An 11,869-nucleotide genomic window follows, 5' to 3' on the forward strand; every position below is an offset into this window, starting at 1 on the left:
TGTGTAAACAGAGGATAAACCTAATGTGTTAGATGTCTAGTTTTAAAGGCCTATTTAAGTCATTTTGTGATCTGATAAAGCAGGCAATTAAAAATATAAAAAAAAATCCCCCAAAACTTTCTAATATATTTCCTTTCTCAAAATGAGTGAATTGTTTTACATGCACACTTTCTGAGGCTCCAGCTCCAACTGAGCATGTGCAAAAGTGCACTATATACATATATGCCTTTTGTGATTGGTCATTGGCTGTCACATGATACTTTGAAATTTCCCAGAAAATATTCTACTGTTCATTTAAAGTAAGTGCAACAGCATTGTCTTTTTATCCTACATTTGGCAATGATTAAATTCTACTGTATTTAGTGGTCCTTTAAGTTTTTCAATTAAAAAAGCATTTTGGATCAGTATAGCAAACACAAACTAGACATGGGATTCATGTAGTTCATGTAACCTTTAGACACACACAATAAATCTACAAATTATGTATATATATATATATATATATATATATATATATATATATATATATATATATATATATATATATATATATATATATTATATAGTACTGTATATATGCACAAATGGATATTATGTATTTATAATATGTGTATATATATATATATATATATATATATATATATATATATATAAAACACACGAAAAGGGGACTGCACTCCAAAACCGGACCAGGTACACATCCCATGACCCAGCAACATGCCAGCCCTGGGTGCTAAATAGCACTCACAAAAAGCTGTGCCGTCACCAGAGTCATAGGCAGTTAACCCCAGACAGGTCCTTTCCAACACCTGAATCCCTAACACAGCCACACAATGCAGGCTCTCAAGGCCAGACAAACTGGGAACAAGGGAAGGGTGCACAAGTATATGTAATCACCCAGCAACATGCATTGTGTGGCTGTGTTAGGGACTCAGGTGTTGGAAAGGACCTTGACGTGGTGCCTGAGCTTGTCCCATTTGGCCAGATGCGGTGACTAACCTTTCCATTTTAAATCTTAGCTGCGAGCTAGCTAGTGAGTGTTGGGGTTCCTTTATGTGTTGTATTTGTTTTGTAATCCCCCATGGTTCTTGCACCCACTCCTGTCTGGGGTTAACTGCCTATGACTCTGGTGACGGCACAGCTTTTTGTGAGTGCTATTTAGCACCCAGGGCTGGCATGTTGCTGGGTCATGGGATGTGTATCTGGTCCGGTTTTGGAGTGCAGTCCCCTTTCCGTGTTTTGTATGTTGCTGGGTGATTACATATACCTGTGCACCCCTCCCTTGTTCCCAGTTTGTCTGGCCTTGTCCCATTTGGCCAGATGCGGTGACTAACCTTTCCATTTTAAATCTTAGCTGTGAGCTAGCTGGTGAGTGCTGGGTTTCCTTTATGTGTTTATATATATATATATATATATATATATATATATATATATATATATATATATATATATATATATATATATATATATATATATATATATATATATATATATGGGTGTGTGTGTGTGTAAAAATACCTGAATACATATATTATGTTGCAGTAAAGTTATATGCTAAATATGAGCACAGACAATAGATAGATAGATGATAGATAGATTGATAGATAGATAGATAGATAGATAGATAGATAGATAGATAGATAGATAGATAGTAAAAAATAAACTTTTATGGTTCAGATTTCAAATTTACTTTATATTGGTAATGCACTACTGGGAACTAGCTGGTAATTGGTGGCTACACACATATGCCTCATGTCATTGGCTCACCAGATGTGCTCAGCTAGCTCCCAGTACTGCAGTGCTGCTCTGGACCTAATTTTACTATGGTCTAGTTTACATTGCTGTTGTAAATTGCATAAACTGGTGGTAACAAGTATCTCCAATAAAGTCTATGAAGATGTGTTGTTATCATCAGTTTACACAGTTTATGACAGCAATGTAAACTAAGCCTATGGGGTCCATGTATCATTGTGCGGACGGACATGATCCACTATAGCGAACCATGTCCGCCGCACAAAGATAAATGCCGAAAGCATACACTGTCGGAATTTATAATTGCACCAGCAATTTTGATGAACTGCTGGGCAATACTGCCCCCTGCAGATTCGCGGACAACCGGCTGCCAGCGGGGGGTGTCAATCAACTTGATCGTATTGGAACAGGTTGAATTTCGGCAATGTCTGTCCACCGCCTCAGAGCAGACGGACAGGTTATGGAGCAGTGGTCTTTAGATCGCTGCTTCATAACTTGTGTTTCTGGAGAGCCTGAAAACACGGAGCATCAAGCTCCGTTCAGAGCTTGATAAATAGACCCCTTAGTGTTCAAAACCTTTTGTGATGCTTAAAAACATACGGCCAGATTACGAGTTTTGCGTTATTTCCACCGCTCACCTTTAATAGCGCTGCTGTTACAGGTTTTCCAAAAACCTGCGTTTGCGGGCATAATGGCAGCGTTGAGCTCCATTCCGCACACAAATACCAGCCCTGCTTTGAGCTGGTTTTACGTGCTCGTGCATGATTTCCCCATAGAAATCAATGGGGAGAGCCGGCTAAAAAAAAGCCTAACACCTGCAATAATGTAGCGTAAAGCTCCGTAACGCAGCCCCATTAATTCCTATGGGGAAAGAAAATTTATGTTTAAACCTAACACCCTAACATAAATCCTGAGTCTAAATACCCCTAATCTGCTGCCCCCGACATCGCCGACACCTACATTACACTTATTAACCCCTAATCTGCCACCTACATTACACTTATTAACCCCTAATCTGCCGCCCCGATATCGCTGCCAACTATCTACACTTATTAACCCCTAATCTGCCGCCCCAACGTTGCTGCCACCACTATACTAAAGTTATTAACCCCTAAACCTCTTGCCTCCCACATCACTAACACTAAATAAATATATTAACCCCTAAACCTAACCCTAAGTCTGACCTTAACCCTAACACCCCTCACTTTAATATAATTAAAATAAATCTAAATACAAATTACTATTATTACCTAAATAATTCCTATTTAAGAATACATACTTACCGGTAAAATAAAACCTAAGCTAGCTACAATATAACTAATAGTTACATTCTAGCTATCTTAGGTTTTATTTTTATTTTACAGGTAAGTTTGTATTTATTTTAACTAGGTAGACTAGTTAGTAAATAGTTATTAACTATTTACTAGCTACCTAGTTAAAATAAATACAAAGTTACCTGTAAAATAAAACCTAACCTGTCTTACACTAAAACCTAACATTACACTAAAATTAAATAAATTCAATTTACAAAATACATTTATCTAAATTAAAAAAAAATAATAAACACTAAATTACACAAAATAAAAAAGAAATTATCAAATATTTAAACTAATTACACCTAATCTAATAGCCCTATCAAAATAAAAAAGGCCCCTAAAATAAAGAAATCAGCTCTTTTACCTGTAAAAAGTAAAAAAAATAAATACAAACAACCCCCCAACAGTAAAACCCAGCATCCACACAGCCAACCCCCCCAACAAAAAAACCTACCTAAAAAACTTAATATCCCCATTGCCCTGAAAATGGCATTTGGATGGGCATTGCCCTTAAAAGGGCATTTAGCTCTTTAACATTGCCCAAAGTCCCTAATCTAAAATTACAACCCACCCAATAAACCCTTAAAAAAATCTTACACTAACCCCGAAGATCCACTTACAGTTTTTGAAGAACGGACATCCATCCTCATCCAGCCGGGAGAAGTCTTCATCCAAGCGGCAAGAAGTCCTCAATGAATTCGGGAGAAGTCTTCATCGAAGCGGTGAGAAGTTGTCCTCCAGACGGGCAGAAGTCTTCATACAGACGGCATCTTCTATCTTCATCCTTCTGACACAGAGCTGCTGCATCTTCAAGACATCCGGCGCGTAGCATCCTCTTCAAGAATGAAGTTTCCTTTAAATGACATCATCCAAGATGGCATCCCTTGAATTCCGATTGGCTGATAGAATTCTATCAGCCAATCGTAATTAAAGGGTAAAAAATCCTATTGGCTGATGCAATCAGCCAATAGGATGGAGCTTTAATCCTATTGACTGATCTAATCAGCCAATAGGATTAAGCTCGCATTCTATTGGCTGTTCTACTTCATTCTTGAAGAGCCATCGAAAGAAGAGGATGCTCCGCGCCGGATGTCTTGAAGATGGAGCCGCTCCGCATCGGAAGGATGAAGATAGAAGATGCTGTCTGGATGAAGACTTCTGCCTGCCTGGAGGACGACTTCTTGCCGCTTGGATGAAGACTTCTCCCGGATCCGTTGAGGACTTCTTGCCGCTTGGATGAGGACTTCTCCTGGCTGAAAAAGGATGGATGTCCGGTCTTCAAAAACTGTAAGTGGATCTTCGGGGTTAGTGTTAGGGTTTTAAGGGTTTATTGGGTGGGTTTTAATTTTAGATTAGGGTCTTTGGGCAACGTAAAAGAGCTAAATGCCCTTTTAAGGGCAATGCCCATCCAAATGCCCTTTTCAGGGCAATGGGGAGCTTAGGTTTTTTTAAGTAGGTTTTTTTTTGGGTGGGGTTGGTTGTGTGGGTGGTGTGTTTTACTGTTGGGGGGTTGTTTGTATTTTTTTTTACAGGTAAAAGAGCTGATTTCTTTGGGGCAATGCCCCGCAAAAGGGCCTTTTAAGGGCCATTGGCAGTTTAGTGTAGGGTAGGGTTTTTTTGTATTTTGGGGGGGCTTTTTTATATTGATAGGGCTATTCGATTAGGTGTAATTAGTTTAAATATTTTATAATTTCTTTTTTATTTTGTGTAATTGAGTGTTTATTATTTTTTGTAATTTAGATAAATGTATTTTGTTACATTAATTTATTTAATTTTAGTGTAATTTTAGGTTTAAAGGGACACTGAACCCAAAAAAATGTTTTCGTCATTCAGATAGAGCATGTAATTTTCAGCAACTTTCTAATTTACTCCTATTATCAATGTGTCTTCGTTCTCTTGCTATCTTTATATAAAAAAGAAGGCATCTAAGCTTTTTTCTTGGTTCAGAACTCTGGACAGCAGTTTTTGATTAGTGGATAAATTTTTCCACCATTCAGCAAGGATAACCTAGGTTGTTCACCAAAAATGGGCCAGCATCTAAACTTACATTCTTGCATTTCAAATAAAGATTCCAAGAGAATGAAGAAAATGTGATAATAGGAGTAAATTAGAAAGTTGCTTAACATTTCATGCTCTATCTGAATCAAAAAAGTAAAAAATTGGGTTCAGTGTCCTTTTAAGTGTAAGACAGGTTAGGTTTTATTTTACAGGTAAATTTGTATTTATTTTGACTAGGTAGCTAGTAAATAGTTAATACCTATTTACTAACTAGTCTACCTAGTTAAAATAAATACAAACTTACCTGTGAAATAAAAATAAAACATAAGCTAGATACAATATAACTATTAGTTATATTGTAGCTATCTTAGGTTTTATTTTACAGGTAAGTATTTATTTACTTTTAAATAGGAATAATTTAGGTATTAATTGTAATTTTTATTTGGGATTATTTTAATTATGTTAAAGTTAGTGGGTGTTAGAGTTAGGGTAACGTTAGGGTTAGGGTTAGGTTTATGGTTTAATAACTTAATATAGTGGTAGCGACATTGGGGGCAGCAGATTTGGGGTAAATAACAGTAATGTAGGTTGCGGCGATGTTAGGGACAGCAGATTAGTGTTAATCGTCTTAATAAGTGTATGTAGGTGGCGACGACATTGGGGGCAGCAGATTAGGGGTTATTAATATTTAACTAGTGTTTATGATGCGGGAGTGCAGTGGTTTAGGGGTTAATATGTTTATTATAGTGGCGGCGATGTCCTGAGCGGCAGATTAGGGGTTAATTATTTTATTTTATTGTTTGCGATGCGGGAGGGCCTCGGTTTAGGGGTTAATAGGTAGTTCATGGCTGTTAGTGTATTTTGTGACACTTTAGTTATGAGTGTTATGCTACAGCTCTGTAACGTAAAACCCATAACTACTGACTTTCATTTTACGGTACAGATCTTGTAGTTATAGGCTGTACTGCTCACTTTTTGGTCAGACAGGAAAACTCGTAATTCCGGCACTGTGGAAGTCCAATTGAAAAAGGACTTTTTAAAAGTGCGGTAGTTACGTTGTGTAACGGCCAAAAAAAGTGTGCGGTACAGCTATACCTACAAAACTCGTAATACCAGCGGTAGTGAAAAAGCAGCGTTATGAGGCTTTTTCACTCATAACGCAAAACTCGTAATCTAGCCGATAGTCATTTGCAATCAATAGGACAATAATAAACTGATCTAACACATTAGAACTTTTTTTTTGCACGTTTATGTCCCTTTAAAAAGTAATTATTAGAACAGCAATTTACAATGACAATATTTAAAATGTTCTAATACTGGAGTTTTAATCAAGACTGTTCTTTCTTATAGCATTTTTTTTATTAAATTAGCTCACTTCAATTAGCACAAATGACTGATCTTTGTGCAATTTTTAAGCACATAGAATTGAAATGAAAATTAAACAAACTATATATACAGTGACCAAGGCTATAATACTAATTTGCATGTGACCAACAAAGGATAACACTGCTCTTTTTAAGGCAGAATAATAGATATTTGTTCTATAAATATGCCTAACAATGGGTTAATATAGCTCTATATGTAGTCTACAAAAGTTCACTATTAATTTATATAGATATACAGTGGTTAAGTCTGCAGCTGACAAGGGCTTAATAAGTGTGTCTAAGTATAGGTTAAATGATGCTCTATTTGCAGCTGACAGAAGGAGCTTTTCATTGCTATATGTGTGCCCGGCAAAGGGCAATTGGAAACTACCTGCTCATTGTCTAGAACTATACAAGGCAATGCTAATATAAAATTAGAGGCGATGGGGGGCAGACTTCTTTGAGCACCATTTACTAAGGGGTGAGAGCTCCGTTGACTGCAGGTTCACATAAGCAAACCTGTACTCGAGATTCTTAAACCACTTTGCCACCTTTTATGTGGCATATGTCAATCTCCCAAGACTTTTCCTACAGGGGAGATTGACGGCCCTTGCGTGTACATGTTTGCTGCCGGGGAACAGGGGGCAGCATTTCACACTATCCGTAGTGTGCAATGGTAAATGCGGGCCTTTTGTGGCTAAAGCAGCACAAAATCTATGTATACTTCTGGTTCAATCCCAAATTTCAAATTAACAATGACAATAAGAGCCCAGAAACATTTTATAAACAAAAAGATGTGTATTGTACCTATGCTTGATCCCCATGCCATAGGTTAAAAACCCCCCATATATTTAGTAATATATTCTGGCCAAAACAAATCACCTCATCTGACAATGTCAAAGAAAATCTTTTCTAGTAGCCCCCTATCCTAATATTTTTTTTAAAAAATGATTGATTAAAAATCAGTTAAACTGTGTAGACATAAATGCTTATTGCAAAGTTAATTCATAGGACATGATTCTCTAAAGCAGTTTTGTCTGGCGAGATTCTATAAGATGCCTCGTCATTATAAGGCCCCTCAGGGATTGGTTTAAAGGCAAGTTTTACCTTGGGATCTGTGTATCTCATTAGTGGTTGTTCGCTAATTTGCTTTATGTTAAGGAGCAACACTTGTTTTACAAAATAGAGCTTAGCAAAATAAGCTGATTTCTCTCCATGATGGGAAGTTTTGCGGGTCCATAGTGAGAACAAACGTAGGTTATATCACAGCACATTCTTTTTTTTTTTTTTTTAACCATTCATGAGACATTGGGGCATATCTATCAAGCTCCGGATAGAGCTCGAAGCCCCGTGTTTCTGGCGAGCCTGCAGGTGCAATGCTAAATACGGAGAGCGTATTGCTCTCTGCTTTTAGCGAGGTCTGGCGAACCTGATCCGCACTGTCGGATCAGGTCCGCCAGACTTTGATAAATAGAGGCCATAGTGCTTTCATAAATTGTTTTTTGTTAATATATACAAAACAGGTGGCTGTTTGGTAAAAAAAAATATTAATAATTAGCACAGGTGTTTTTTTTGTTTTTTTTTTAGTTTGTTAAGTTTGCATTAAGTTTTTAGAAATAATGCACAATAATCTAATGTTGTAAATATTAAAGGAACCCAAAACCCAACATTTATTACATGATTCAGATAGAACATGCAATTTCAAAGGTGTCCTCCTTTATAGTGGCAATATGGCAACCCTAGTTATAAGGGTTTGGGGATAAAATAGTTAATTTAATGTCTTGAGAACCATAGACTGCTCCCATGTGGCTCTGTGCTAACCCTATATAAAAAAAATGGTAAATTGTAACCAATCATTGAGCAAATGATCGCATAATTTGCAGATGGGATTCCATTGCAAACTTTTCTGTAATTACTGGTAATGTGATTATTGTTAACTCAAACATCATGGAAAAGTTTGAGGTGAGCCAAGTCTCTAAGACATAGCTACTGGGTTTATCTAAATTTATAATGTTAAATATATATTTTATTAAAAAAAGTTATAAAATTTTTATTTTAAAAATAAATATCAAGAAACCTCTATTGCATTAAAATGTTTCATACTTCAGTCTATTTTTTGCAGTGGGAAAAGAGAGAGTAAAGCATTAAAGTAACATAATAGTACAAAAAGAAACTCCTGTGACATGTTTTATTATTACACTGCGGCTTTCATACAATCTGCAATGGGGTCAAACACATAGTTAAAGTCAACTCTGGAGCAGCAATACGCTACTGGAACCTGTAAGCCAATAAGAAAAGACATATATGTGTAGCCACCAATCATCAGCTAGCTCCTATTTAGGTATGCTAGGATACAAATGATACCAAGAGCATAGAGTAAATTCCATAACAGAAGTAACATGAAAAAATATCTTAAAATTGAATGTTTTTCATGTACAATGGAAGTTATTTACACCTTCATGTCATCATCATCATCATCATAGTGCAATGGTCAGTGTCTTATACACTTTGGCAACAGTCTGGATTACACTCCCATACACTTGCATGGCTTAATCACAACAGGTTTGTGATTGGCCAAATTGAAACTGTATAGAAAAAGGGTGCAATTATGAAACTGAGTGACTTTTTTTATACTGTTACATAAACTATATACGTATTTATTTTGTTTGTTTTGTTTTTGTTACCTTCAATATTATTATAATCATTACTGTTGGAGATTGGGAAAAATAAGGTGTCATTTTATCCTTTACAAATCTCATGGTTGTTCTTACATTTAATTACTATTATATATCGACTTCATTTTGATAAGTGGGAAGTGTGCTAAATATTTATTTTTTATTAACTAAAAAGAAATCCATGCATCCATGAGATGCTTATTTAGCCCATTCGATGTGCGTGACGGTTTACGATATGTGATTACCGTGTCCTCAGAGCTCTGGTTAACCGTTTTGCAAAACAAAAAAGTGTCACAAAAACACATCAAAAATACATTACAAAGTAGTTACACTCACAATAACACCATCTAATAAAAATATATTTTTTTTAAAATTGCACACAAAAGCTATAAGGGCTCAAAGATATGAAGTCTCAGGTGTTAGAACAAAGAAAAAAAAGCGGGCAAAGGGCTTTAACTACTAAACTATTAAAATCTATGAAAAAAATGATACGTTTTGTTTACAGTTCTTGCCGCAGCTATCTCATATACCATGATGAATTATACATGTAATAATGGTTTATTTTAGAATCTGCTGAAAAAAATAATATATAATTTGTGTGGGTCACTAACTGATATTTGACTTACAATAGGGTTTAAAGGGGCAGTAAACCTAGAAAATAATGCTCCATTACACTCAATGTAGCTCGCTCTCGCTGTCAGACAGAGCAGGAGGGAGCTACATTGAGTGTAATGGCGCGATCGGGCCGGGCTGAGACTAGACAGCTGCCCAGATGCGCTCAGAAGGAAAACCAGACCCGCTCAGTAGAGCAGAGTGTGGGTCTGAAAAACCCTCTTTTTTAATAAAAATTCCAGCAGCAATATTATGTTACATAAAGCTAGCACTAATATAATGTTATATAATTCTGCACTATGTGCAGAATTATATAACATTATTTTCTAGGTTTACTGGCCCTTTAAATCTAGTTAGCAAAACAGCTATTGGTGAAAAAAGGCTTAGCAGTAAAAGAGTTAAAGAGAAATGACTCATCTATCAAATCAGTAACATGTTTTTTAAGATGTTGCATAAACTTTCTACAAACCTGCTTAAAACTCATAAAACTGTGGTCATGTGTTTTATTTATTTGTCTGTATTGATATTATTATGGTTGTATGGTCATTAACCCTTTCCTGATGGAGCTAATTTGTCTACATATAAACAAATTGAATTCACATGATTGTTCATAAGATCACGTGATTTCAATGATGGGATCAGGTCAGCAGGGAAGTGCCCTAATGCTAGGCACGCCCTCCAGCCAGCGATCCCATTTACCAAGCTGCTATGGCTTCACGACAGCCAAATGGCTAGGACGTTCCATGCCATCTTGAAGGCGCTAAAGCACAGCACAGTTAGGACGGCATGGAACATCCTAACAGCAGGAAAGGGTTAAACGCGATAATATTGCATAATCAACAAATACATAATAAAAAGACAACGCAAAAAACACTTCGTCTGAATTTCAAATGAGTTGTATACATTATTTTCTATTAAATGTAAATTTAGTTTCATTTCCTTCCCCCTGCATCATGCGACAACATCAGCGAATCACAAAATGCATATATGTACAGGATCACCTGTAAATCTTGCACATGCTCAGTAGATGCTGGAATCTATGTGCAACCACCAATCTGCATCTTCTGAGCCTATCTAGATATGCTTTAAAGCAAGGATATCAAGAAAATGAAGCAAATTAGATAATAGAAGTAAATTAAAAAGTTATTTAAAATTGCATGCTCTTTCTAAATAATGAAAGACAAAATTTGGGTTTAATGTCCCTTTAATGCTATCAGCACAAACATCTTGATGCAGTCTCTGACCTCATGACTAATATTGTGAGCTATATTGCATCATATGTCCCAATATCCCATGCATCCATATCTGGACAAGGAGGCTCTGAGAGTAGTCGGGGTGCTGTAGGGATAGAGTTTATACCAGTTCCTATCTGGAGTAAAAAAAAAACTGTTCCATGGACAGGATCTGTGGTTGCAACACAATATACAGGAGCATTAATTGAATTTAAAAAAATGCCTTTATTGGCTTATCTTACATAAAAATACATTTCAGGCAGGAACGCTAACAAATGTTGTATTGTGATGTACCATCTAGATAAGCCAATAATGGTATTTTTTTTATCTATAATAGTACTGCTGTATATAGTGTTGTATGTAAGTAGAGGTTTGGTAGTGAAAGTAAATTCGGCGTTTGAGCACACTACTGCATTGTCTACATGTATAATAACCAAATCGCTATATTTTTTACTATTAAAAGTATTGATTTATGCATTTGTTTTCTAACATTATCTTTATACCGTTCTCCTTCTGACTCCTCCCATCTTCTACTTCCGATAATTTAGAGTGTTTACGTATAGAGCGGTCCCACCCGCTCTATACGTATCAGAGATGCGCATTCACAAGACCCTTACTATTGCGCATGCAGGATTCAACTATTCTAACCGCAATGTGCATGCAATTATTAATCCAACGGGTCTCTAAAGCGCATGCGTCTATCTACTTCACCACACAGTTGGTCAAAAATCTTCAGCCCATTGCCAAAACGTGCACGCACATTCGACCAGAAAGTAAAGATAGTAGATGTAACGCATGCACAGATCCCACAATAGGCCGATGACGTTGCTTCACGGCCAGAATTTCAATTGGCCAACTAAAAAACGTGATCAGGAAGTTATTATCAGACAAAAAAACGGGTTGATTTTATCGACGGTAAA

This window comes from Bombina bombina, chromosome 3 (genome assembly GCF_027579735.1).
Source record: "Bombina bombina isolate aBomBom1 chromosome 3, aBomBom1.pri, whole genome shotgun sequence".
In the NCBI taxonomy this organism is placed as follows: Eukaryota; Metazoa; Chordata; class Amphibia; order Anura; family Bombinatoridae; genus Bombina; species Bombina bombina.